The 26,598-nt window shown below is 32.5% G+C and overlaps 1 pseudogene; it reads right to left on the minus strand.

Moving 5' to 3' along the window:
- Window positions 1–165: 165 nt before the first annotated feature.
- Window positions 166–3,482, minus strand: LOC142627060 (cytochrome P450 77A3-like; annotated as a pseudogene).
- Window positions 3,483–26,598: the final 23,116 nt, after the last annotated feature.

The raw sequence follows: 26,598 nt of genomic DNA on the forward strand, positions 1-26,598 counted from the left end.
TTACACTTCATTTTCATGAGAAAAAATCTACATGGCAGAATCTTAGAAGAAAAACCTAAAAAACAGCACCTAAATATTGTGCCTATGTCTTACTCCAAAATATCATACAATAACATCTAGTATATAAGATCTATATTATTTGTAAACATTATTATAAAACCATCATTAAACCCTTCTCTTAGTCATAGCTCTAAGGGGATTCTTCATCACCACAGTGAACTCCAACTTCCTAGCAAAATCCAATTCATTACCAGGCGGGTAAGCACTCCACTAAAATTCTTGCTAGCATAAGATGAACATGCACAGTAGCCATGGTCAAACCAGGACATATTCTCCTTCCAACCCCAAATGGCATCATCTTCACCTCGATTACTCCAGTTATATCCGCGTCCTCCTTCCCCGAAACAAATCGTTCCGGCTTGAACTTTGATGGGTTCGTCCACAATTTTGGGTCCTCACTGATACCAGGCAAGTAAATCTCAACGTTTACATCAGTTGGTATATCATACCCTGCCAGTGTTGTTGGCTCTATCACTGCATGTGTTAGTGAAAAATAGGTAGGTGGGTGCTTTCGTATCAATTATTTTACCACTACATGTAAATATGGCATGCTCTCCACATCTTTCTCGTCTATTAGAGATAAATTAGACATATTAGCCCATTGTAATAGGCCTAAGCCTAGTCCTACTTGTACTAGTAGTTTAGGGTTTAGTCGCTTATATATACTCATGTTAGGGTTCAATGTAACACAGGTTATTATACTACACTCTCACATAATAAAGATGTAGCCCTTAAGGGATTCCTCTGTGGATGTAGGCCGACAAGACTGAACAATGTAGCTCTCGTGTTCTCGGTATTCCTATTCTATGCTTCCCCTTCCGCATCCACTCTAGCATAGACAACATGGTATAACACATCGCGTTGCTAATAATGTATTTTAACATGGTATTAGAGCCAAACCTTGTTCTTGGCATCAAACAAACATCTCTAGCAAGCAAAGAAGATTATTATGTGCATGCCACCATCAGAAGTCACACATGCTTGTCTGTTGGATCTAGACTCCACGGCATCTCGCAGCCGCCATGGCTCACTGTTATGTCAAGATCCTCAAATCCAAGCAATCCATGTCTCTCCCTATCAGATTTGTGCACATTAAGCATTCGCCTAATGAACCCAACAAGACAGACATGCTCCATAGCATAGCAAAAGTCACACATGCTTGTCTGCCTCTAAACTCCACGGCATCTCGTAGCTGCTATGGCTCACTGCTATGTCCAGATCCTCAAATCTAAGCAATCTGTGTCTCTCCCTATCAGATCTGTGCACATCAAGCCTTCGCCTAATGAAACCAATAAGACAAACGTGCTCCACAGCATATCGCGACCAAAACCTAGGAACCCAGCCTCCAACAGTCGTCGCACACGCCACCATGTGTGGACAATGGCTCCTGGAACTCTCATAAGTGCCGCCGAAGGTTCTCGACTCCCAACTTGGATCTCGGCCACAAGCGTCGCCATAACGACCTTGTCGTCCCCTAATCTACTTAGCTCGAGAATCTGGTCCTCATACAACATTACACGCGCTGCTTAGGTTTCTATCTCACCACCACGCACCAGTACACGCCTGCCACGCGGCGAAGAACTCTTGCTGATGTCATCTAACGTCACAGGATGACGTCATCACTCCATGTCATCATGTCACGTCATCAGCCACGCAAGCCCTAGTCCACGTCAGCAACATGTCATAGGATGACGTCAGTGGCTCTGATGCCCAATCCGTGACCCGACCTAGACCATGTATCCGTTGACTTTGACCCTAGACCAATTGACTTTGACTTTTGTTTACTTTGACTTTTTGCGTTGACCTTTGACCAAAAGTTAAAATTTTCGAAAGGGCCTATTTTGCTCAGTTTTTCACGTAGATTCCAATTTTGGACCCTGTTTCTTCATTTTAATCTCCAAAGTTGGTCAATTGGCACATTCTTCATTGTGGTTTCTTTAAAGGCATTCTTCAAGGCATGTCCAAGTGATCTTCTCATGCTTATCCAACCTCAAGCCTTCATCAAGCTTCTGTCTTGAGATTGAGGGAGGGTGTTAGAGATATATTAGAAATATTAGCCCAATGTAATAGGTCCAAGCCCAATCCTACTTGTACTAGTAGTCTAGGGTTTAGTCGCCTATATATACTCATGTTAGGGTTCAATGTAACACAAGTTATTGCACTACATTCTTACATAATAAAGATATAGCCCTTAAGGGATTCTTCTGTGGATGTAGGCCGACAAGGCTGAACCACGTAACCCTCTTGTTCTCGGTGTTCCTATTCTATGCTTCCCCTTTCGTATCCACTCTAGCATATATGACATGGAATAATACATCGCGTTGCTAATAATGTATTTTAACATCATCCACTTTTCGATCACCAACTGAAACTTTAATCTCTTCGTGCAGCTTATCTTGAACATGTGGATTGGCTATGAGCTGTGCTATACCTTATTCGATTGTCGTACCTGTAGTGTCGGTTCCACCATTGAGGAACTCGGAACAAAGCGTGACTAGTTCAAGATCTGTCGATGATGATTTATGATTCTCAATCTTGAGGTCAAAGAGGGTGTCAAGGTATGAAAACGACGTTGCGTTTTATCAGATCTGGGGTTTTTGAGTGCCTTCCTACGCTTCTCGATGTGTGAGACTATGAAATCAATTTGCAGTTTTCAAACCTTTGAGGCACTCTTCCTTTGCTTTGAGAAGAAGGGGCTCAAAATTGGGAGATAATCATCGATTCTTGGGTTGAGTGTGATCAAAACACTTTTCATCACCTGATCAAATTTTTTGTTCGTCTCTTCATCTATTTCAAACCCAAAACACATCGATAAGAGGATACAAAACACAGCAAAGTGAGCATTTTTCAAAACACAAACAACACCATCATTGGACTTAGCCTCAGTTCGAAGCCTATTGATGAGTTTCTCCATAGCTGCATCCCTCACTTGGCGAAACTCCTTAAGCTTGCTCGAGCTAAGCATGTTTTGGACCATGTTGTGTCTCAATGAACACCAAGCAGGCCCATAAAGTGAGGTGTTGACAGTGAATTTTTTGCTGCTAAATACGTTCCTTGTTGGATTTTCTCAAGGTCGAGTAGCAAAAAGCTGACCCTTTTCAACTAATGCTTCGTGGACTAGTTTTGCATCGCTTAGAATGGTCATAGTTTTGGTCCCCATTCTTAAGCTAAAGATTGGATCATACTTTGATCGAAGCCCATCAACATACTCAAAGAATGGTTTCCCCGAATTTGCTACTTGGAAAAGGTTCCCAACAATAGGCCATCTGGGTGGACCTGGAGGAAGGTTGAGTTTCTTGGATTTGGTTTTATGTGAGGAAGAAAATTAAGGCTGAAAGAAAGAAAGCTAGGAATATGAAAAAGAGGTGGTATTACTAGGGAAGTGAAGAAGAGGAAAAGGATGAAGACAGAAGAGAAGCCATTCGGAGTTTAGGCTAGGAAGAGAAAAAGTGGCGAAGGGAATTAGGTGTGACAATTCGTGTTCGCGGGTCAGGTTCATGTCGTGTCGAGCCATAAGTACTCTGCTATATGGGTTGACCCGAATCCGATCTGTTTAGTAAACATGTCAAGAATCCTCAACCTTAACCCTAACCCGACCTGTTTATTAAACAGGTTGACCTGACCCGATACGTTTAACTCGTTTAATTAATAAGTCATGTAAAAGTTAATACAAATAACCCGTTTAATAACTTGTTTGATTAATAAGTTATATATAACCTAAATAATCTATTATCAATTTCTATATATCTAAAATTAAAATACAATTACAACTATAAATATAGTAATAATAATTACAACAAAAAATTAAGCAATAATAACAAAATTTAATACATTTATTATCTAAACGGGTCAAACAGGTCAGGCGGGTTCACATGTTGAACACAAACACGAACACGACCTGTTTTTTAAACGGGTCAGCCGTGTCGACTCGAATATGACTCAAATCTATTTAGACTCAATTTATAACTTATTTATAATGAGTTAGTCGTATCGAATTCGTGTCAGATTTTGACAGCTTAAAGGGAATATCTGTAAATGAACCTGGCGTTGATAGGTCGAATTGAATGTTTTGGGCTATAATAACTTTGACCAAAGTTGAGGCCACTCAAAGCATGATCTATTGCTGATTCTACTGTCTGTACTAGCTCCGCTTAACAGTAGTAGTATTTAGTGCGCATTAATTTTGCCTTCCTTCTGTCTGTGAATTTTACTTTTAGTATTGTCACTTCGGTTCGCTCTTTATGGGCTTTGTCTAGCTTTAGAGTACCACTTAGGCCTTTGTATTGATTAATCAAGTCAGCATTATCTCTACGATATATTTTGTCCCAATTTCTCTAACCACACTGTGCCGCGGGCGCGGTATGATCTGGATTCTGGACCAGCAGGTCGGGGCAGATCAATGGATAATAAGCCAAAACCTTATGGAGTGATTCATCAAAACCTTACAGATTAACATGTGTCCTATATATGGGTAATAGCTAAAACTATATGGACCACCAAGGGTGGTGGTGTGGTTATTGGGTACTCCCAAGTGGTTTCGGAGAGTGAGGTCTCAAGTTTGAATCACGTAATGGAAAGTGCTTGAGAACAATCCCACCTCTTTGGCTCAATGCCAAGTGCCAACTAGTGTCATTGTCAAGTTGGGATAATTGCTATAGCTCACTGACACCTCGCTTGAGAAAAATTCCACACTCCTGGCTTAATGCTCACTACTTACAAGCTCGGGTCTAACGGATAGGATGCTATATAGTGACACCCAGTTAGGGAAGCTACTCTAGTAGCTTCCTTTTACCTTTTTTTTTTCTCAAGGAAGAAGTTAAAATTATATGGATCAGCCTATATTTTCACCATAATCCCACCAATAAAGAAAACCAAAAACCAACATTTCGAATCGTTAGTTCAAAATTTCACAAAACCCCAATCTATCTGAGCATATACTATATAATATCAAATTTCAAAAAAAAAAAAAAAACTTATATATATAACCAAACCTAGATTAATGAGTGAAGTCAAGGAAAAATTTCATATAGGGAGATAGACTTGGTTAACCTTCTAAAACAATACAGTGTCGTCTTGTTCATGTGTATTAATTATTTTTATTTTTATTTTTGTTAGAGTTTTGCAAAAAAAATAAAAATAAAAGAGTTTTATGTTCTTAACTATTTTTCTCTCTCTATCTTTGAATTGGAAAGTAAAATAACATATAAAAATATATTAACTTATTACATGAATTAAGGTCTGAAAACCTTCTTTTTTCAAAGATAAATTTGTATTTGGTTGCTAAGAAAATAACTTGAAAAAGAGAAGGAAGAATCTCAAGTTTAGCTCTCTCTTTTATATTTTTGGTAATGTTTTGTAGTTCAACAGGGCTGGGGCAAGTGGGGCAGATCAAATAGGAAAATTCTTAGATAGTCCCGGAGTATAGTGAAATTGTGCTACCTCTTCTCACATTCATGGTAGACCCCACCATAAATTTAATGAACGGACCTCACCATGAATGTGAGAGGAGAGAGCACCATTCTCTGTGCTCCGGAAGTACCTAAGAATTACTCAATCAAACATCTGTGGGTGCATGTGGGGATGGGCAAATGCCTTCTCCCTTAGGGGTAAAGATGGACGGGGGGTTAGATTGTGATACTTCAAATTGGGTGGATTTGATTGTTGAGTGTGTGTTGTCCGGGTGTATACTTGGACTAGTTCATATGGTGGTATAAGTACAAATATCATTGATGCTTTTTTTTAGGTGCGTTACAAAATGGTATCAAAGCAAACCTTGGTGTATGTCTTAATAGCTCTTTTTGTTCTAGTAAATTGCTTTGAAAAGGTTACTTTGCAATGGAACCTTCAATCAAACTAAACCCCTTGATTGACTTAGTGTAGTGGTAAACAAGTAGGATATTTCTTCGATCTAAAGTTGGCGACTGATAGGTAGCCTTTAGTCTTTCTGCTCAAAGTGAGTCAATTCAGTCATAGCTTGTAACATATTTAAGGTTCCTTTTGTCAAACAGAGGAATTCTAAGATGGATTAGAGTACCACATTGAGTGTCTACTAGGTAGATATTGGGTTTATAAGTGATTATAAAAAGTTCTAATTGTAACTCGACTAGTTTTTTAGAGTGTAAGTCTATCCCTTAAACCCAATTAGTGCCATCCTGAATCGAAATAGCTCTTTCATTTTCATAATAATGGAATGGAGATGAGATAATGAGCTTAAGATCCCATGCATGTATAACTTTTTTTTATTTAAATGCCATTCTTTTCTAGTTCACCTATGAAGTAAAAGTTTACACATGGGCTGTCTTGCATTGCATTAGACTACTTAGGTCTCATTTATTGCATTAGACCACATGGGCTGCCTTTGCATGAGAAATTATATATAATTTTTACTCATAAAAAATACTATATAAATAGATTATTTATATATTAAAAATTAAAAACAATATGTTCATTATGAACATATTTTTAAGTTTAAACAATCAAATACCAAAGTTTATGTAAGTATGTTTATATATATATATATATATATTATTGTGTTTGAACTTGTTTCATTTAATATTCAAGCTTTTTAATATGGATTTCAGCTTTTCTTTTTTCTTTTTAAAATAAACAAATATACACGATTTTTTTCATTAGTTTTTTTTTTTTTTTGGTAGCAGGTCAGATGGTATTGAAGTTGTTTAACTAATCCCACATCGATGGTCCAGTCCAGTCCTCAAGCGCTTTCAAGTTCCAACTAAAAGCAAGACTTTCTTGGATTGTTTGGTGGTTTTGGACAATTAATGAGATGAAGTAGAGATCGTGGAAATTCTCCGCCCCCCCCCCCTTTTTCTTCCTATCTCTATATCTAATCTAACCTTAAGAATTCAAGGAGTATTTAGTATACCACTGGGTCATTCATATTTCAATCTAGTATATATATATATATAATAAGCAATTTGGAATGGAGGATTAAAGAACAAACCAGCTGTGTCGGTTAAAAGGCAGGAAGAATGTATTGTGGATCAATGGCAATGCATGTATAATAAAATATAATGTTGATACTGCTGCTGTTAATCCCTCCATACCACTATTGCAGTAGTGGCAAGATGTACCAATGGTAACGTTATTAAAACTTGGGCCAAAGGTATTCCTACTTGTGAAACCTATCGTAGCCGAGGCAAGTGCTATACTATGGGCTCTTCAACAAGAAAACCATCAGAATGTCATAGTTAAAGGAGACTCAAAGCTTTGTTTTGATGCCATGGAGTGCCTTAATAGTGCTATGGATTGTCTCTATCAGACTATCACCAATATCCTGTTGAACATCTTGGAGTTGAAGAAGTGTTTTCGAGGCTGCAACCCCAACTGGATTAGAAGAGATTCTAATGTTGTAGGAGGGAAAGGGATTTAAATGGATAATGAGAATGCCTAGTAAATACAAAGATTTTAATCATTAAAAACTTTTTATTTTTGCTAGAGTGTGCATATGCACTGGATGAGTCTCAAATTCACCCTTCCCTGCGTCTTAAAATAGGAGGCACTGGGTGAGAAGAGATAAAACCCATTGGCTTAATTACAATGATTATCAATTGCAAATTACTACTAATTGGCCATAATTGTTTTTTAAGGAACAATTTTAACTACAAAGAGCTAATGACATTAAAACTTTTAACATTTAATGAGAATGATGAATATAATGATAGGTTATTTTGATCTTCATCTTTACTAATCACATATATAAATTATTACTCTTATTATTATTATTTTTTCAAGTCTATTAGTTTGGGAAGGGTGGTTTGAACTCAAGAAGTCTCCTTTCGAAACACTAAAAAGAGTTAGTTGAGTGTTTTTTTTTTTTGGATATATAAGACAAAATTTCAAGAAATGACGTTCGCTCCATAATAATTACTCATTATTATTAAGTCAAGACATTAGTTGGTTTTTAATGTAGGCGGAGTTTGAATCTCAAATTTTTTATTTGATGACAAGAAACTTTATCAATTGTGACTCTTGGTGGATTATATCTATCCTCATTCAGCTAGCATTTGCACCTAATACAAAAATTTGTTATGAAACCATATGCTTTTGGAGCAACTAAATGGGTCAATGGAATACAAGTCTATCTTAGCCCCTGATGTTTGGTGCAAAACTTAAGGCTTGAAGGCCCAAAAGGCTGAAAGTTGTGAGATTCAATCTGCGGACCCTAAGTCAATCTTGAACTTTGCCTCCAACGAGCTCGCAAGCATATTGCTGCAGTTAAACTTGGCCCAAAGGCCTAGAACGTATTTACCACCTAGTCTGAGTACATGAAGAACAAAGACCACACCCAAAAAATAAAAGTGAATTAGGTTCAATTCAAGTGTAAATGTAAGGGGTGTTTGGTATATCACAGAAATAGGCATTAGGCAAAAACAACCTATTGACTTTGATTGATTTTAGTTTTTTTAATACTTTTTATCAAATGTAAAATTTTCCCATGAATGTGAACTAAACTAATTCTGATATGATTTTAGAGAAAAATTATATAAATAAAACTTACATTTGTGACCCCACACTGCCCCAAACACTCTTGGACTCTTATAATATGAACATCTATGCACAAACCACATTTATGACTTCAAGGACCGCCTTGAAGATTCTTCCACCACAACTACATTGTGATGGCTCTGTGACTTTAGTTTTCAATCGCCAAACTTTAACTATTGTCTTCAGACTTTGTTCTTGATTTTAGGGTTTTGGAACTTTAGATGTACAACATTAGCTTTCTCTATATTCCTTTTCTGTTTTAAGTTGACTATAACATGCACTTATATATTTTTCCGTGTATTCCTCGAATTCCAACTTGTTAGCCAACTTAATAGGCCTTGAAGAGAATTAGGATTTACATTTCTCGATTGATTAAGACTAGGTCAAGAGTTAATTGACAAACATATCTCGATCAATCAAGATGCAGTCAAGAATCTAAAAACCGCATTGACTTGAGCTAATTCATGGACCTTATCTTACACTTGAATAACGACATTTCAACTTAAAGACACACCATATTATCGTGAATTTGCCAACACTAACATAACAACTTGAGGATTTGAATCTCATCTATACCAATAGCCAATTAGTATATTAACCTAATAGTAAAGATCAATTATTATGAAATAGGACGAAAAATTCAAATTATATTTAGGGAAAGGAAAAAAAAATCCTATCTCATTATTCCTGGGTCTTCCATCCTTGCACGCATGCAAAATTCTATTTTGTGGCCATTAAATAATACAGACCAAAGATGACAAAACAACCATCATTCAACCCAGAATGTCAGATAAAACAAGGATTTATTTGCTTAATTAATGTAGGGACACGAGGAAAATGTTGCTTGACCAGAGCCAAAGACAAAAACTTAAGTCAATTTCCGGCCAGGGATGATTTCTATAAAGAAAAAAGGGTACCAATTGCTTTATCTACTTGCCCACATGCAAGAATCTGTGGAGCCAACTAGTCTTCTTTTTATAAGGCTGCTTTTGATACAAGTTCGGCTATTTTAACGTAGTCGAAAAAGAATTCTAATTTGAATTCATTGCATTTTTTTTTGTGATTGAAAAGGCAACAAGGAAACAGAAAACAACTTGAACTCATGGTGTGAATATTTTATACATCACCTACTTGTGACCAAAGTTTCAAGAGCATAAAAGGGAAAAAAAAAAATGAAGTCTTGAATAGAATTTTCATCTCCAAGTTTAATGAGATTAACAAGCATGAGGGGCAAATCACCTAATTAAAACTCGGTCTCACAAAGGTTAGGACAATTCAAACCTTTGTGATTGGCAAAACTCACAATCTACCTTTAAGATGCAACAGTCCAATTATGTCGTTATGTGATTCAAATCAACTTTGTACTAGCGGTTCAGCATAAAACTCCACCGAACAAACACTTTTCTTTGCCATCAAAATAATATATATATATATATATATATATATATATATATATATATATATATATATATATATATATATGTATGTATGTATGTATGTAAATGATAAAGTAGTATTCCGTGCATCGTTTATGTTAACTATTCTATATTTCATATCTTAATACATTTTCTATATATCACTTACCAAGAGTAGTATGTTCCTTGATATAGAACCTTTTTTTTTTTTTTTTATGATTGTTATCTATCATTAAATCAAGATACCAATTGGTTTTTGGTATAAACACAAATCGAATCGCAAATCTTTTTTTCAACCATAAGAGACTACCAATTAAGCTAATTAGAATCCACTATTTACATAGATTTTTGTTTTTTTTTCGTTTTATTGGCCCTTTATATAGATCTTGAATAAAAATAAGTTACATATAGAGAAATAAATATTTTGTTACTACCATCTATATAATCTTATGATAAAATTTTTAACTCATAAACATAATTTGGCAATTAATTTTGTAGAAAACCAAAAATTATGAATTTATTTATTTTATTAAAATACACCAACATAATATTTGAAGGATCATTAGATTTATGTCCACTAAATAAGAGATAATGATCTTCTATTATTACAATCATGTTTCTAATGAAGAATTATTGAATTACACCACCTTAAATATTCCTAAAACACTGGATCTCAACCCAAAAATAAAAATATATTAAAATAAAATCCTAAAACGCATCTGAGTCGGCAGATTATGACTTGACATCATAGTGTGCAATATTTATAATAAAAAAAATGATGACCAAATTTAATTGAACAAGCCCATCTAGATTATGGCATAAAGCATGCAATGGCCGAAAATACTAGAACAATAAACAATGAGGCAAATAAGAAAGAAGCACTCTAGCCACGTTATGAAAGTAGAATACGAACTATAGGTATATGATATGTCTCAAAATTTCGTATAAAACAAAATAGGGTTTAGATTATCATCAAATATACATAAAATAGGATTTAGTTAATGAATATTCTAAGAGCATTTGTTAATGGATTATATTATAAAATTTTTTATATCACTTTTATAAGAAATATATATTAAAAAATTGTCAGAAAAATTAATTACTTTTTTTCTCATAAATTAATTACTTTTTTTGAATTTTTTTGAATAAATTTTTTTGAATATTTCTTAGGGTGTCATTTAACTTTTCCCAAAAAAATAAATCAAATAGTTAAGATTCGTAATAAGTGCACTTGCATACCAAACTTTTTGTTAATCTTCTTCTTTTGCTGCCACAAAATAATTCGTAATGAGACCTGTTAGATTATGTTTCCATTAGATTCAAGCTCAATTGGGTCCATTGTACTTATTATACTTTATGTCAAATTCTTTGTACTTGTTGTGCCAACTTGTTCTACACTATCCATATATATATAGACTTCTTTTGTACATTTGTGTTATTATTCAATAATATACTCTCAATTTTAACAAGACCCATTAAATTCTAGGTCAAAATTAAGATAATAATTTACGTGTCAAAGTGCAAGTAGACCTTGCCTTTTTCAATCTTTTTAAAATGCTTGTGTCCATTAGTGCAAAGTGAAAACAGCCTTAGACCATAGTTTTGAAATTGTGGTGTGTTTAATTGGATACTTTGGAAAGGATGATGTGCAATGATTAAAAAAGTAATTGAAAAATGTTTTTCTCATCTGTTCTTTGTTCTAGTTAAACATGATAATAGAAAGCAATAAACCGTAAATTTAACATTGTTTATTGCTTATATATGTGAATGTGGCTCAATCCTGAGAAATGCCTTTGTCCTTTTTTTCGTAGCATTCAAAGGAATATAACAATAATGAGGCCATTTATGAAATTCAAAGCCCAAGGCTAGTAAAACCTCCTTTCCTTTTATTTATTTATATTTATAACAAAGCCGAAGTACCAATTCACTTTTGGGTGTTCTGAAATTTCATTTAAAACTTTCTTATATATGGTACATATCAATGACTTTTAAGTTTTAAGTTACCTATTCTCTAATGGAACAAAAATCATGAGGGTGTTCAAACACTGCATATACAAAAAAAAAAACCATTTAATATCTTAGCATGATGATATATAATAATTATCATAATGTGGATACTATAAATTAAAATCTTATTATATTTATAAAATATATTAATGATAGTGGAAGAGCACATAAGTGCAAAAGGGAAAAATTATAAATTAAATTGTATATTGTGTTTCAAATAGTTTTTATTTCTTTTATTTTCTTATAATAAGAGAAATAGAAGGAGGGACGGTTGAATTCTGAACCCAACTTCCTATGAATAAACCAAAAAATATTTACTAAATCACAAAACTCTTAACAACTCAAATTAATTTCTAATAACCTCTTAAGAATGTCATTTTCCAACAAGCCTCCTCACATTTTCTTTAGGTTTTTTATTGATTTTTTCTTGGCTATGTCTTTAAGATTTTCTACTATCAAATTTCTCTATGATGTTCATGTACATAGGGGTGTTCACCAAACCGCATAAACTGCAAAAATCGCACCAATACCGCCCGCAAAATGGCATAACCGCACCACACCGCATGGCACAGTGCGGTTTGCGGTTTTATAATAAGAAAACCGCACAAACCGCACTGCACTGCACTATACCCTCTCTATATATTAATATATTTAATTATTTTTAATATTAAATATATTATTAATAATTTAATAACCTTAGTTTTCAAAAAAAAAATAGTTTGATAACCCTAGCAAGTGTTGATTAGGAAAGCCAGTCCAAAATAAATAAAAATTAGCTCAATAGTTTAAAACCTGGACCAAAACAAAGGAAAAAAATTAGTTTTGGACTGGGTAGAAAAAGCTCAAAATTTGAAAAATATACCAAATTCAAATTATTTAAATCGCATCTTATACACCGCATCGCATATGTGACCGCAAAAATGAGGCGTGGTGCGGTTATGGTTTTAACTAAATTTTAAACCACACCACACATGTGACCGCAAAAATAAAGTGCGGTGCAGTTATGGTTTTAGCTAAACCGCACCGCAAAGTGCGGTGCTAAAAATGGCCTAAAACCACACCGCACCGTACCGCACCGCGAACACCCTTACATGTACACATTACTCGTTATCATCTTCTTCATTTTTCCTAATAAAAAATAACAAGGAAAGTAAACGATCATCAATTACATATGTTTTTTTTTTCTAACAATATTATTTGCAACGAATTATACACAAAATGTGTATAAAAGTCTAATCTCCATCCTTAAGTTTGAAAATGAAGAATATAATTATTTATTGCAAGTATGTTTTGACAAAACTAGTGGGAATGAAACTTTTTGCATACTTTGTGCAAATTACATTATTAAATCTCTTTATTAATTAATTTCTTTTCAATATATGGAAGTCATGTTCGACTCAGCTGCGGCAACACTACCTACTATTGTGTCTAAGGCCACTACGAATTTGAGATTAAATTAATGTAGTTATTTAATTAACACTCACATACCAATTAGAATAAAATAATTTTTTTTCATAAAAAATTTAAATAAATAAAAGATAATGTTTTCCATATTCTGTCCATACTTTTTCGTCCCCTTTTATCTGCTACCAATCAAACTCCTATTCTGCATGATAGTATATGATACAACCTAATCATATATAGCACTAATTAATAATAAGAAAACAACAATATATTTAATTAATTTTGTTCTTTAACTTCTTATAGAAAGCAATATATTGGAGCATTTACTTGGAGAGGTATTGTACGTGGTCTCCACTATCTATTACACCAAATTAACATGTGAAGTTAACATTTTTTAATTATGAAGCCTGCTAGGTGTCAAACTCAAACTCAAAATAAATTTTTGATTTTTGTCCCCCCTAAGAATCTTGAACTGCCTATATATTAGACTTTGGGTTTCCTTAAATCAACACAATCTTGGTCTAAATTGGTCTTAATTTGTCCATGGTTTCTAGGAATATATGTTTTTTTTATAGGCTTTTAGTGCATAGAGCAGGTGGCCCATAAACCAGTATAAAGTGCACACCCAGCTATTAGCTAACTCTTTAGTGATCCATACAATGGATTGAAATTCTTTTTGATGCTTTGAGAATGGCTATGAAGTATAATGGCCACTTGCACGAATTGAATGGTCTTTCTTTTCTTTGAAAAAAAAAATAAAGAAATAAATCTTGGTTTCTCTTTTACTGTCTCCCTCAAGACCATCAGAACAAAAGCATTATGAATCATGAAACCAAGAGTACTAGAAAATATTATCCCAAAGTTAATCTTTGAGAACTTTTCTTTTACTTTAAATTTGAACCCTCCACTTGGAAAATGAAAACCATATAGTAGTAATATATATGAGAACTTGTACGAGTATTCCATCATAGAGGTGTCACATTGATACTGTCATGGAATAAAAAGTAAGGCATTTACACATTAGTAACACTTTTTGGCTTGCTTGCAAATATATATATATATATTATAATATTTTATACATATGTTGATATGGTCTTTTATAATTAAAATAACATCACTTTCACTTCTGTTATGTATGGATGTTGGGAGAAGGAAGGAGAGTAGAGTAGAGGGAGGGAGAGTAATTTAATTACTTTGTTTGGATGTTTTTTAAGGAATGAGGGGGAGGGATTTGAAGGGGTTTGAACTACTTTTAACCCCTCATTTTTAATTCCCCCAAATTGGAGAGATTTGGAGGGAGAATAGAGCCTAAAAATGTTTAACCAAATGAATAATTTAATTTACCGTTATCATATTAATAAAATTACAAATGAAAAGACTAATTATTCCCCTCCCCCTTACCTAATTTTAAAAACATCCAAATAAAGTAGAGGATAACCATTCCCCTCTACTCTCCTCTCCACTTCTCTCCTTCCTTCTACTCCCCTCTACTCTCCTCTCTCTCAAAACTTCCAAACATAACATTAGGTCTATAATTTTTTTTGAGAGATAATTACAACATGCTGCTAACCCCGTAGCTCGAACAATTTTTCCCCTTAGACCCCGAAGCAATTTATACATGGGGAGGTGTCAATTCGGTTACTAGGCCTTTGGCCATTAGGTCTATCATTGATATTTCTTTTTGTAGATTAATATATCACAAAACATAATAATAGATTATATTTATAATTGTAAAAAAAGAAAAGATTGGAAAATATGGTGCGTATGCTTTTCTTGTTGGTATGACCTACTATGACTCCCTCCCTCCCCCAAAAAAAAGTCCTTTTAAGATCTTCAAAGATATCATTTGTGAGTGCTTAACACCCTTGAGCAATAATTGTGAATAAAGTATTATTGAACCTTTAAGATTTGCCAAAACATTAATTAAATATTCAAATGATATTAACGAAGAAAAATAATAATTTATGTATGAAATTCGTATGTAACAAGATGGACTTTTAGCCCATGGCTTTTTTTATGTGATTTTCCTTTTTCTTCAAGAACCCCAAAAAAAAAATATATATATATATATATATATATATATATATATATTTATTTATATATTCGGTTGTAATGATGCTACTGGTACGGCTGGAAATAATTGGAATTGAGCCTAAGTATCACAAGTTCAAAAAAAAAAAAATTTAATATTTTATTTCAAACACAAACTAAGTTTGAACTTATTATTAAACAAGATTATATGTTTAAAGTTGACTTATGTTCTTATCAACCAAGTTCAAGCTTATTCACAAGCTACTTGATTAAATTATTCTTTTCCCATATGTAATAAACATTATGACTAAATTTTCTTTTTTAATTCCTTTTTGTAAATTTATTCTTATAATTATTAATAAATAAGTTATATTTGAAATTATATAATTTGAGTTAATTAGATATGATGATTTTTGTTTATAAACTCATTAAAATTATTTCACAAACATGTGTTATTAAAATTATATATAATTTTTACTATAAAATACGCTATTTATATATTATCAATAAATTATAAATAATGATTTGATATCTAATGAACTTTTTAACAAACTTTTTCGATTCAATCTCAAGTTTATATTACTATATAAGTATATTTTTATATATGCATACATATAAATATATCTAAATTAAGCATTGTGTTTATGAGGTTATTCGTGAACACAATATTATATTTAAACTTTGATCAAACCTAAACTTAGACCTGAACTTGGCTTGTTTGATAAATAAATGAATATAAACAAATTTTTACTCGAGTTGAGCACAAATTATTCATGAATAGCTCTATTCATTTATATTTTTAGTTACTAGAGCTCGATGAAAATGCTCAATTGGGTAGAGACCCAGATATAGGAATAAATAAAGAAACCATAGTAAGTATCAAGTTTAGATTTGCTTCAAGTGTAACATCAATATAGTTGACAATGCTATACATAATGATGATTTTGTCTCCTTTTTTTATTTTTTTGATACCTGGTCCAGAAGGTACAGACGAAGCTACTGTTTACCTAGCTATTAGAACTATTACAAAAATTTGGGTCCGACCAAAAATGATGATGTTGTGGAAATTTGAAACCAGGAACGGCTTGTATTATGAACTTGATTCCTTGTTGGCTTCGATGTTGGATATCTGCAAACTGTGCTCTACTATTCCAATGGAGTTCCTTGTTTTGCTTCCACCTATACATATATGCTCTATTCCTTCGATAATGCTCGTGAATCCCAGCTGTGTAGCTTTTATTACTGCACTTTGTATGGCTCTCTGCATGGCTACTACTGTGGACTGGGTTTTTGTGGTGTAGTATCCTTCCAAAATTCTTCTTCTCACACTTCTTATGGCTTCAAATGCAATTCCATTTCAAGTACTCCCATCTGCTTTGATAAGGGCTTGCCAGTCCTGATGATATTGTCTTTCGCTTGTTCAAGTTTGAAAGCAACAAAATACTAAACCAGATCCCAATTAATTTCTCATCCTCTACACTATTTATTAAGCTTAAGTCAAAGTAATTATGATGGTAATTAGTCTAAAGCTTGTGGTATCTATCCAATTATTTAATTATTATAGAGTTGACGAGCACGACATGGCACTAAAATGGCCATGTGTCAATCTAGTGTCCCGTCTAATACACAAAAGTATTGGATGAAATCTTAACTCTTTATTAACAAGTGTCTCCACGATATAACAAATAATAGTTATAGAAAATTCTATAAATTTCCTTGTATTATTATCTCTTTTCACTTTTCAGTAAAAAATAAAAAACTAAATTTAACTATATAAACCAACAATAAAGAGATACCAATAATAAGACAACATTGAAAATTCACAACTTTTAAAATATTACTAAAATTGTTTTTAGTAGTCAAAACAATTAACCCTCACGTAAGGCACAATTTGTTGCATAATTTTGTGGCCTCGACGTGTTTTGGTTGGCTCTTTGCTTAAGTGAACTGTATTTGGTTTGAGCGAGTTATTGAGCAAACCTAAAATATCTCAAAGATTGTTTGAAACCTGAAACGAAGTCTAAGAAAATGATTTCCTTCGGCAAATAAAAGGATTTTTCTTTTTCTTGGCACTCTAGAATTCATGTGAAGGTTTTTTCTTAGAGTCAAGGAATACATATTTTTATATCCTTTTATTTTTGTACTTTGTGCTGATTTTGACATGAATTTGAACACTTTACTGGAATTATTCCCCGTCGGCTGGTTGGAATCTCACTTTCACTCAATTTGACAATTATTTGATTTTAATTCATGATCTTTTCTTTGTCTCATCTGAGCTAATTGAATTTTATCCCAATTAATTTTTGGGCGTTACTCCCACTTGATCTGATATCATTTGTGAACTTTGTTGGTTGGGTTGCTTGTTTCAACTCATCGCAAGACTAGATCACCAAACCACTAAATCCAACCCCAATGTGAGAGGTAATCCATCGTTGGGTTGAACAAAATGAATTGACTCAACTTGGCTAGCAAGGAGTCTTTTTCTTCAAAGTGTCAAGGGAGTGAGGAGGTATAACTATTGGGATAGTAGGAAAGGTAGACTCAATTATTTTTTTGTTATGCATATTTTTTTTTGTTATCAGATATTATACAAAGATTTGCAATGATAATAAATAATATTATCATTGTTTAAAATAATATTAAATTAAAATACATTTTCCATATCATATATCATTTCATATGAATGTATTATTAAATATTAATAAGAGTTAAAGGTTAGAAAATTTGATACACAATTGCTTAAAAATATGAGAACTTTGATATATAATTATGGTTAAATTACTTCAACAAGCCTATAGTTTGTACCTTACTTGAAGTTAGGTCTCAGAATTAATTTTAATCTTATTCATATCCGATTCATTGGTTAGTGAAACTTGTACCTTTTAATCACTCCCTGATTCTGGGTATGCACCTTTCTAGGGTAGGAACTTTTCCAAAAGATTAGTCATTAATGTGAGTCAAGTGTGAGACTATAAGTAACATCTCCTCCATATAATAAAAAATTGTCAGTTTGTCTCTGAAACGAGAAGGATCACTAAAAAAAGGCCAAGAAGGTGGAGGTTGCTTTGACACCAAATGTTAGGTACATTTGGAAGAGACCGGTGTTTCGATTTCACTATCAGCTCCTCTAAATTCTGAACATCGTACCACTATTGGATAGGAATTTCTTAGTGGTCCTTCTTCTTACAGAAACGAAATGGTGGATCTCAACTCTATATGTCGTCAAAACTTATTTGTAATGATTAGTCTTATCACGTGCATATCAAAGGCGGCAATTTGTTTTTGTTTTTTTTGTTTGTTTTTTGTTTTTTTGTTAAGAGGGCAAATTAAAGTAAACTAATGTGTGGTTTAGCCCATTTATCCTTCGCATACTTGTTATTCAAAATTTAACACTTTACTCATCTGAGATTACCTCTGTTAGTCTATCGTTACCTACTTCTGTTAAATTTTTTTTTTTAACTAAAACAAATTTAATATAGATCAAAAAGTTAGGGTTTGAATTTTTTACAAAAGTGATGAACATTACCATTGAAATTCCAAACAATTACAAATCAAAATTTTGAAATTAAAACTAGTACAAATCAAATGCCCACATATCACAACAAACACAACACAACACAGATCGAGAGAGAGCCCACAGATCACAATAAACACAAAACTAAAGTTCCACCATGGGTATGGGTTTGGTTTAGAGAGAGAGAGAGAGAGAGAGAGAGAGAGAGGATTTTGAAATTTAAGGTGTAGTTGTGTAGGATTTTTGTGAATGTTTGAAAGAGTGGCTAAAAAGATTTTTGTGAAATTAGACTATAAACATAACAACAAATTCCCGGTGCTTACTTTTCTGCTAAAATTTTCTGTCAGTTTTCACAAAGCCTGCAACTACTGCCCAAGGAAGGGCTTGAAGCCACTCTTCCCTACTACTTTCTTGAGGAATCACACTCAAAACATCATCCAATAAGTTCTCCTTTGCAAAGATAGCAGTTGATATACCATTATGTGTATCAAAAATCTACCAAGAAGAATCCAGTGCGTATTGTATCCATTAGGGGATTATATTGACGCTCTGTTTGGTCGCTGAGAAAGGATGGAAAAGATAAAAAACCTAACTTTCGAATGATAAATTTCCCACAATTGAGACCACTAAAAACCAAGACTTCTATTCAACAGCATCAAATTCAACTTCTAAGTTGGCTTTGCATTTTTTTTTTCCTCAGCAACCAAATGAAGGGTATTTAATTATTTCGCAAAGCAATTGATGAGTTAGTATATATGGGAAGGAAATAATACTGCAAAAACAGAATTTTTAAAAACGTTTTTTTTTTTTTTTTTTGGATTTGTGTGAATATGAAAAAAAAATTTGGATTAATTGGCTCAAAACCATTCATACCAAGGGGAAATATGTTCATGAACCTGGGGTTAAAATTTCTACAAATCCACTATTAGATTTAATTTCTCTCTGTTTTTTTTTTTTTTTTTGAGGAGAAAGACATAAAAGTAGAACAAAAAGACATATTTATAATTTTTTTTAACAGGGGTGGGTAATGGGAGACTAACAAAGGTAATCTTAGGTTGGAAAAGTGCAAACGTGCCAAACCACAAGTAGGTTTACTATAATTTGCCATTGTTAAAATTTTGAAATCATCCACATTCATGACTTATCTATTTGTTCAATTACATAATCAATTATTTGTACTTTTATTGGATTCATGCATTTGTTCTATAACACAGTAACTTATTGGAATATTCACGTGTGAATAGTGTAGTTGGTTAAGTAGGGAAGTCCCACAGTAGATGCTAACAAGAAGAAAAAGTGGTTAATATAACATAATTGAGTTCATACCCATTGAGCTTAGGCATTTTGAGTTAAATGTGTTTCTATATGTTATATTAACTATTTAAAGAGTCTCCTTATGATGTTTGAGCTAAATATGCCTTTATATGTTATATAAACTATTCAGTGAGTCTCCCCAAGGTGTTTCTCTTCCAACTCTCTCAAATATATAGGGTAGAGATATTGATTAAACATAACACTAAAACTTGTACCTTATAATGAATAGATTCTACATTAATTCTTTAGAATAATAAGCGGTTTAGTGCCTTTTAGAGATTTTGATTAACTCAAGCTTTGGACATTAAAAAAATTTAAAGTATGTTGAAGGACCTAGCATTTGTTGGGAGTCAAAGGTTTGTAACTCAAATTTAAACACTCAAGGCCCAATGGTTAGGAACTTACGCCGTGATGGGTCATAAATCGTCTTTTGACCCATGATTCTTAATATTGTTTGTATTTCCAATTTAAAATTAATAATTTTTGGATTATTTTATTTTAGTCTTATGGATTATTATTTTATTTTTTTATTATACATTGCAATTATTGAGGTTTAAGCAATTATGTTTACAATTTACAAACCTTTAACTTTTATTAATAATACATGTGTATGAAATGATATTAGAGTATTTAATATCATTGTAAACTTTTGTGTAGTATATATAAAAACATATGTGTAAACATAAAAGTAAACATATAATAAAACATATCTAGAGTATTAATTATAATGACATTTAGTTGCAATATAATTATTTGAGGTGATGAAGCCAGACTTTTAAGTGGAAGAAATATTTTAAGAGAGACAGAGTCAAAATATATGTATTGATCAAGATGTAATTTACAATTATGATTTTCAATTCAAATGGATTTTCCAAATCTATAACCTTTTTTCATCTTATTATAGGAAATAACAAACATAAACCATTATACCTTCATCATCTGTAGAAATTTCATGTAATATATTTCAATGATTTCAAAATTATTCATTACAATAACATGCAATTCAAGATGGGATGAAATTAGAAATGAGTTTTTATTTAATGGCAAGAATGCTAAATCCAAATTTGATCAGTTTAATGATAGTGTCCAGAATAAATGGGTTTTTGAAAGATTTATTACAAATGTGCAAACATTAATTAAAATGTAACGAATAATAAGGATGATAAAATTAAATGAAGCAATTTCCAATTCGTTCACCCCAACAATGTATTACAAAGGGAGCAGCAAGTATTGCATCCAATTATTTCGCCCCAACAATGTATTACAAAGGGAGCAGCAAATATTGCAAAGGAAGCAGCAAAGGAAATTAAATGAACCAATTCCAAATTTACCTCAATAATGTGTTGCAAAAGGAACAGTACCTAAAGAGGGAGTTTGCACAAAAGAAATTCTATAATAAGAGGTTCTATTACCTTCATCATTGGTATTAATTAAACTATTTGCACTTACTTTCTTATATATTGATTTTTTTAATGCTTTACAAACCTCTATGGTTATCGTGTCATCATTTTATGTATTTTACTTATTGATGTTATTTATAACCAAAATTAATTGCCAATATGAAAGATACACAACAAAACATAACATGATCATACAAAAGTGTTCACGGCCTCCACTATGTACATGTTGATATTGAGATATGTAATTAAAAGTCTGTCTTCTTTCAAATAATGTTTAAATTTTCATTTAATAATGAATTTAATAACAATGTTCATGTGGCATTACACTAATTTCATCATACTTTAGATTGATCATATTGATCTTTTAGAGATGTGAAATAACAATCAATCTAAATAAACCATCTATGCATCTCCATTTCCAATAAACATATGTTACATTATATGTTTGGTTCTATGGTTATGCACATGTGTTTTCTATATTACACAATAAATGTGTGTGTGTGTGTGTGTGTGTGTGTGTGTGTGTATTCATATCATATAGTATCATTTTATATGTGGGCATTATTAATTAGAATTAAACAATGGAGTTATCGCTTAATTAATTTCTAGGAAAATAAGAAACCTTAAAAAGAGTACATTGTTATTGATAAATGGGAATAGTACATTAATTGAAATTTACAAGGCTTTGGCCCTAAGTATACTCTATAAAAAGAAAAGTCCAAATCTAAATAGACTCTTTTAATAACATCCATCATTAACTCAACTCCAACTATGGTGGCCTCTCTTGTAGTTGCCCATATCAAATCTTTCAGTGCTTAGCCATTAAGCTTCTTTTTGAAATTGGCATATAGACGTCTAACAAAGAACCTTATATTTGATTCAGAAACAAATTCTTCAAGAGTAAAAACTAAGCCCTACAATAAAATGTAGGGTTAGAATGTATATGCAAATATTAAAGCAATGTTCAAGAGAAAATTAGGAGAAAGATTTACCAACCTTCTATTGTCAAAAATAAAGTTCCACCTATAGCGCTTCATTAGAGCTAGGGGTGTCCCACCCACCCGCCCACCACCACCCAATCCAACTCGCTCCAACAATCAAACGGGTTCTGATCTCTCTAAACCCAACCTCGATAGGTCAGTTCCGAATCTCCTCTTTCAAAACCCGTGAAACCCAACCCGCCCAAATACATCAATTCTTCCGGCGATTTTTCAAGCATTCCAAACCAAATCCTACGAGATCTTGTTGTTATCCGATAAAATCTAGGCCAAATCTTGATGAATCCAGGCAAATCTCAGCCCCAGTGATAAAACCCAAAACCAACCCAATACAATTTAACACCCAACAAGACCTGAACCAACTAATCCGACAAGTCTTCCGGGTCGGTTTCAGGTTACAATTTTATCCATTAGAAGTTTTCGGGTTAAGTCTGAGTTGAGCACAAACTCGACCTGTGGACAGCCCTAACAGGATCAATATCAACTAATAAATCATGTACAATTGTCATTGTTCTCACTCTTACAAACTACAGATGCTGCAAGATATATGATATCAATCATATCAATCACAAATGTTGTAAGTAGTTATCCTTCAGGAAACCTCTCAAACGACAGGTATTAAGACTAATCAATGGTCCACATCGATCAAGTAATATAGATGTACAAGCAACATGACATCCTCTCAAAGTGGGGAATGGACGTGTGCAAACTAATTTTGGTTGTATTGCCTGGATTTGAAGATCTTCGATCTTCACAATAATCCCTAATTTATTCATACAATGCCTCAACCTTCCTTCCAATATTCCCTTTGCAATCTACCTAGCTTAAAGGCTTTATCAATGGAATGTCTACTTGGGACTTCTCTTTTATTCATTTCTTTATGTCCATCAACTTCAATTTAGGATTTCTTCTAAACTTTTCTAATCATGTAGTTGTAATCCACTTTGCAATCACCATTGAACCATTAAAATTCCATGAACATATGTGTGTATTTACCAATTTTTTTCACAAAAACAGATCCTTCTTCTTTGTTGAGTGAAGCATATATATCCCATTCAAAATTTTATTTTGTATCTCACCACCTTGCAAAATTTGTTCTTAACCAATATCAATGGATAACCCCACTTGACTTTATAAGCCCTGGCAACCCATTCAAATTCTTAGTGGTCATTTAAAAACCTTACAATCTCAAAAATTGGGTTATGCATATTAACTTCTCCTGTAATATGAGAGTATCTTGAGTGTTCTTCATCATCTTCAGAATTAATAGTTGTGCCTAATATATCAACATTGTGTCCCCTACTAGGCTACTATATCAACATAATCAGCATCAAAGAAATTGTCTTCTAATCTAGTCCCTTAATCATTAAGATCCTCATCATCACCTTCTTGCATATCATCACCTCCATACCCATTATCACCTTCATGACCACTACCATGTTCCTCATCACCTTATTCCTCATCACCGTGGACGGAGCTATTATTGGATTGCCCCCCTTAATTTTTTTTAAAAAATATATTACTATATTAATAGGTACTAATTTTAGCAATTTTGTTCAATAAAATTACATTTTGCTCCTCTTAATAATGCCATTAATTCTTTTGAGAGTAATGTTATAACCAAAAACATTTTTACAACGTTTATACAAACTATTGAGGTAACAAACTCTTATTGGTTCGTACACTTGTATCACTTTTTACTTATCAATAATTACTCACCACATTAGATATTTGTAAAAATTTTGTAGTTTTAACATTTTTCACCTTTTAAAGGACATGAAAAAATTAATAGATTAAATCTAAAACAAAATATACAAGCCCAAAAAAATTAGCCCAACAACAAAAATTACCAATAATAAAATTAAAAAAAAAAAAGCCTAATCAATCTATTTTACCCAAAACAAACTACTTGGCCATTTAAAAAATTTAAACAAAAATCCTTCGTAGTAAAGCAGTAGACTCAAAGGCTAGCAGCAGAGTCGCTCCCCTAACTCCAAGTCCTGGTTCTGTCCCCGATCATCACCACCTTTTTCGTCATCAACACCTTGAGTTAATAAATTATCAAAAAAACACCTTGAGTTAATAGAAGGTCTGGTCCACTTAAGCTATACAATGGTGTAGGTTTAACATGCTTTACATACATGTGATCAACCTCTTAGGTGAAAATATTAACCATTCAAATATTTCCTTATAATCATTATCATTCTATAATGGATGTAAACCATAATGTAGCTGCAACTAAGGAATCTAAAAATGAAAAGCTTCTGCATTAGTAATTTTTATATTTTTACGAAATACAGACATATCATACACAATAAAATAGTCAATTTCCAACCTTTCAATCATGTAAACCTCCAGTGTCTCATATTCAACATGAGTATCACTATTTTAATAAATAGCCACCATGGTTTAGAGCAATATCAAATGGGGCATCCTCCATGTTTAGTATCCTAAGCCTACATTAGATTATAATCTTTAATTACAATATGAGTATCACTATTTTAATAAATAGCCACCATGGTTTAGAGCAATATCAAATGGGGCATCCTCCATGTTTAGTATCCTAAGCCTACATTAGATTATAATCTTTAATTACAATATATATATATATATATATATAAAGGCAACAAAACGCACACTATGGGACTACTCAATTGGACCACAACCATGATATGAGCGGGGATAATTGAAAAGTAACTTAGTCAATTTGAGGTGACTATCAACCTGAACTTGAGAGGGAGAATAGAATTTTTAAGTTAATATTTTGCTTGATTTTTATTTATTCATCTTAACCCATAAATACAAGAAGAATTATAGGCTGATGTTTGATGATAACAGTTACCTTTGAAAACAAACTTATAACATCTATCACTATTCCTAAAGATTAACAAACCTTATTAAGATAACTTCTATCTCTAAGCCCATATTCAAACAATTCAAACAAAAAAATTCAAATAAAAATTTATCCACCACATTTTCCTGGGTCATAACATTCCCTTCTCCTTCAAGATGACACTTATCCTCATGATTCTAAGATATGAAAATTGGCTCTTGCTCACACTGTATCTACTTATTGTAGTAATTCAACAATTTATTTATTTATTTATTTATTTTTGTCTTCACCCTCTCTCTATATTTTATAGAAGTAAATAGACGATTTTCTTTCTCGCTATATAAGTTCTTTTACTTGAGCAATATAGGGCTCAATTACTATATAAATCTTCATCCGCTTCCTTTTATTTTTTTTTTTAAATTTATTATTATATGTAGTTTTGGTGAGTACGTATAACATAATTCTTAGTATTTCTCGTATAGCTGAATTAATGCGTTATTTTGTGTCATATTCTTTGTGAATCTTCTCAAAATTAGATGTTTTCTCCCATCATCATACTCATCAATTTATATTAAAAAAAAATTAGGGTGGCATTTGTCTTTAAAATTAAAGAAAAATGCTACAGAATTTAATGCACTTTGATAGATATCATTAACTTGAAATGTATAAAGAAATTATTTATGTGTCTTTTGTTTATTTATATATTTTTGAACGTTGAATAGACATAAATTATATTTTCATGTATTAATTTATTCTTAAATCTTTGTATGAATTTGATTAAATGATTAGAAAAAACAAAAAATTGTTCATATACTCTGGCCCCAAAAGCAAATCCTAGTTTTGTCCATGAAATTCACATTATTGATACATTAGCCCCATACTACTAGCATAATTGAGCCCGCAAGGCAATGCAACCACCCTGACAGAAAAGAATGGTCCATCTACCGAGTGGTTGATGAGGCACAAACATTATGGAAACTTGTAACATAATTTTCATGCATTCCCTGTCATGACTTCAAACTAAACTTTAATATTATCTAAAACCTAATAATGATCATAACGTGCCAGCTCTAACAACATTTGTGGGGGCAACAAGTACTGCAACACAGCAACAGTA

Source organism: Castanea sativa, chromosome 3, assembly GCF_040712315.1.
Source record: "Castanea sativa cultivar Marrone di Chiusa Pesio chromosome 3, ASM4071231v1".
NCBI classification, from domain to species: domain Eukaryota; kingdom Viridiplantae; phylum Streptophyta; class Magnoliopsida; order Fagales; family Fagaceae; genus Castanea; species Castanea sativa.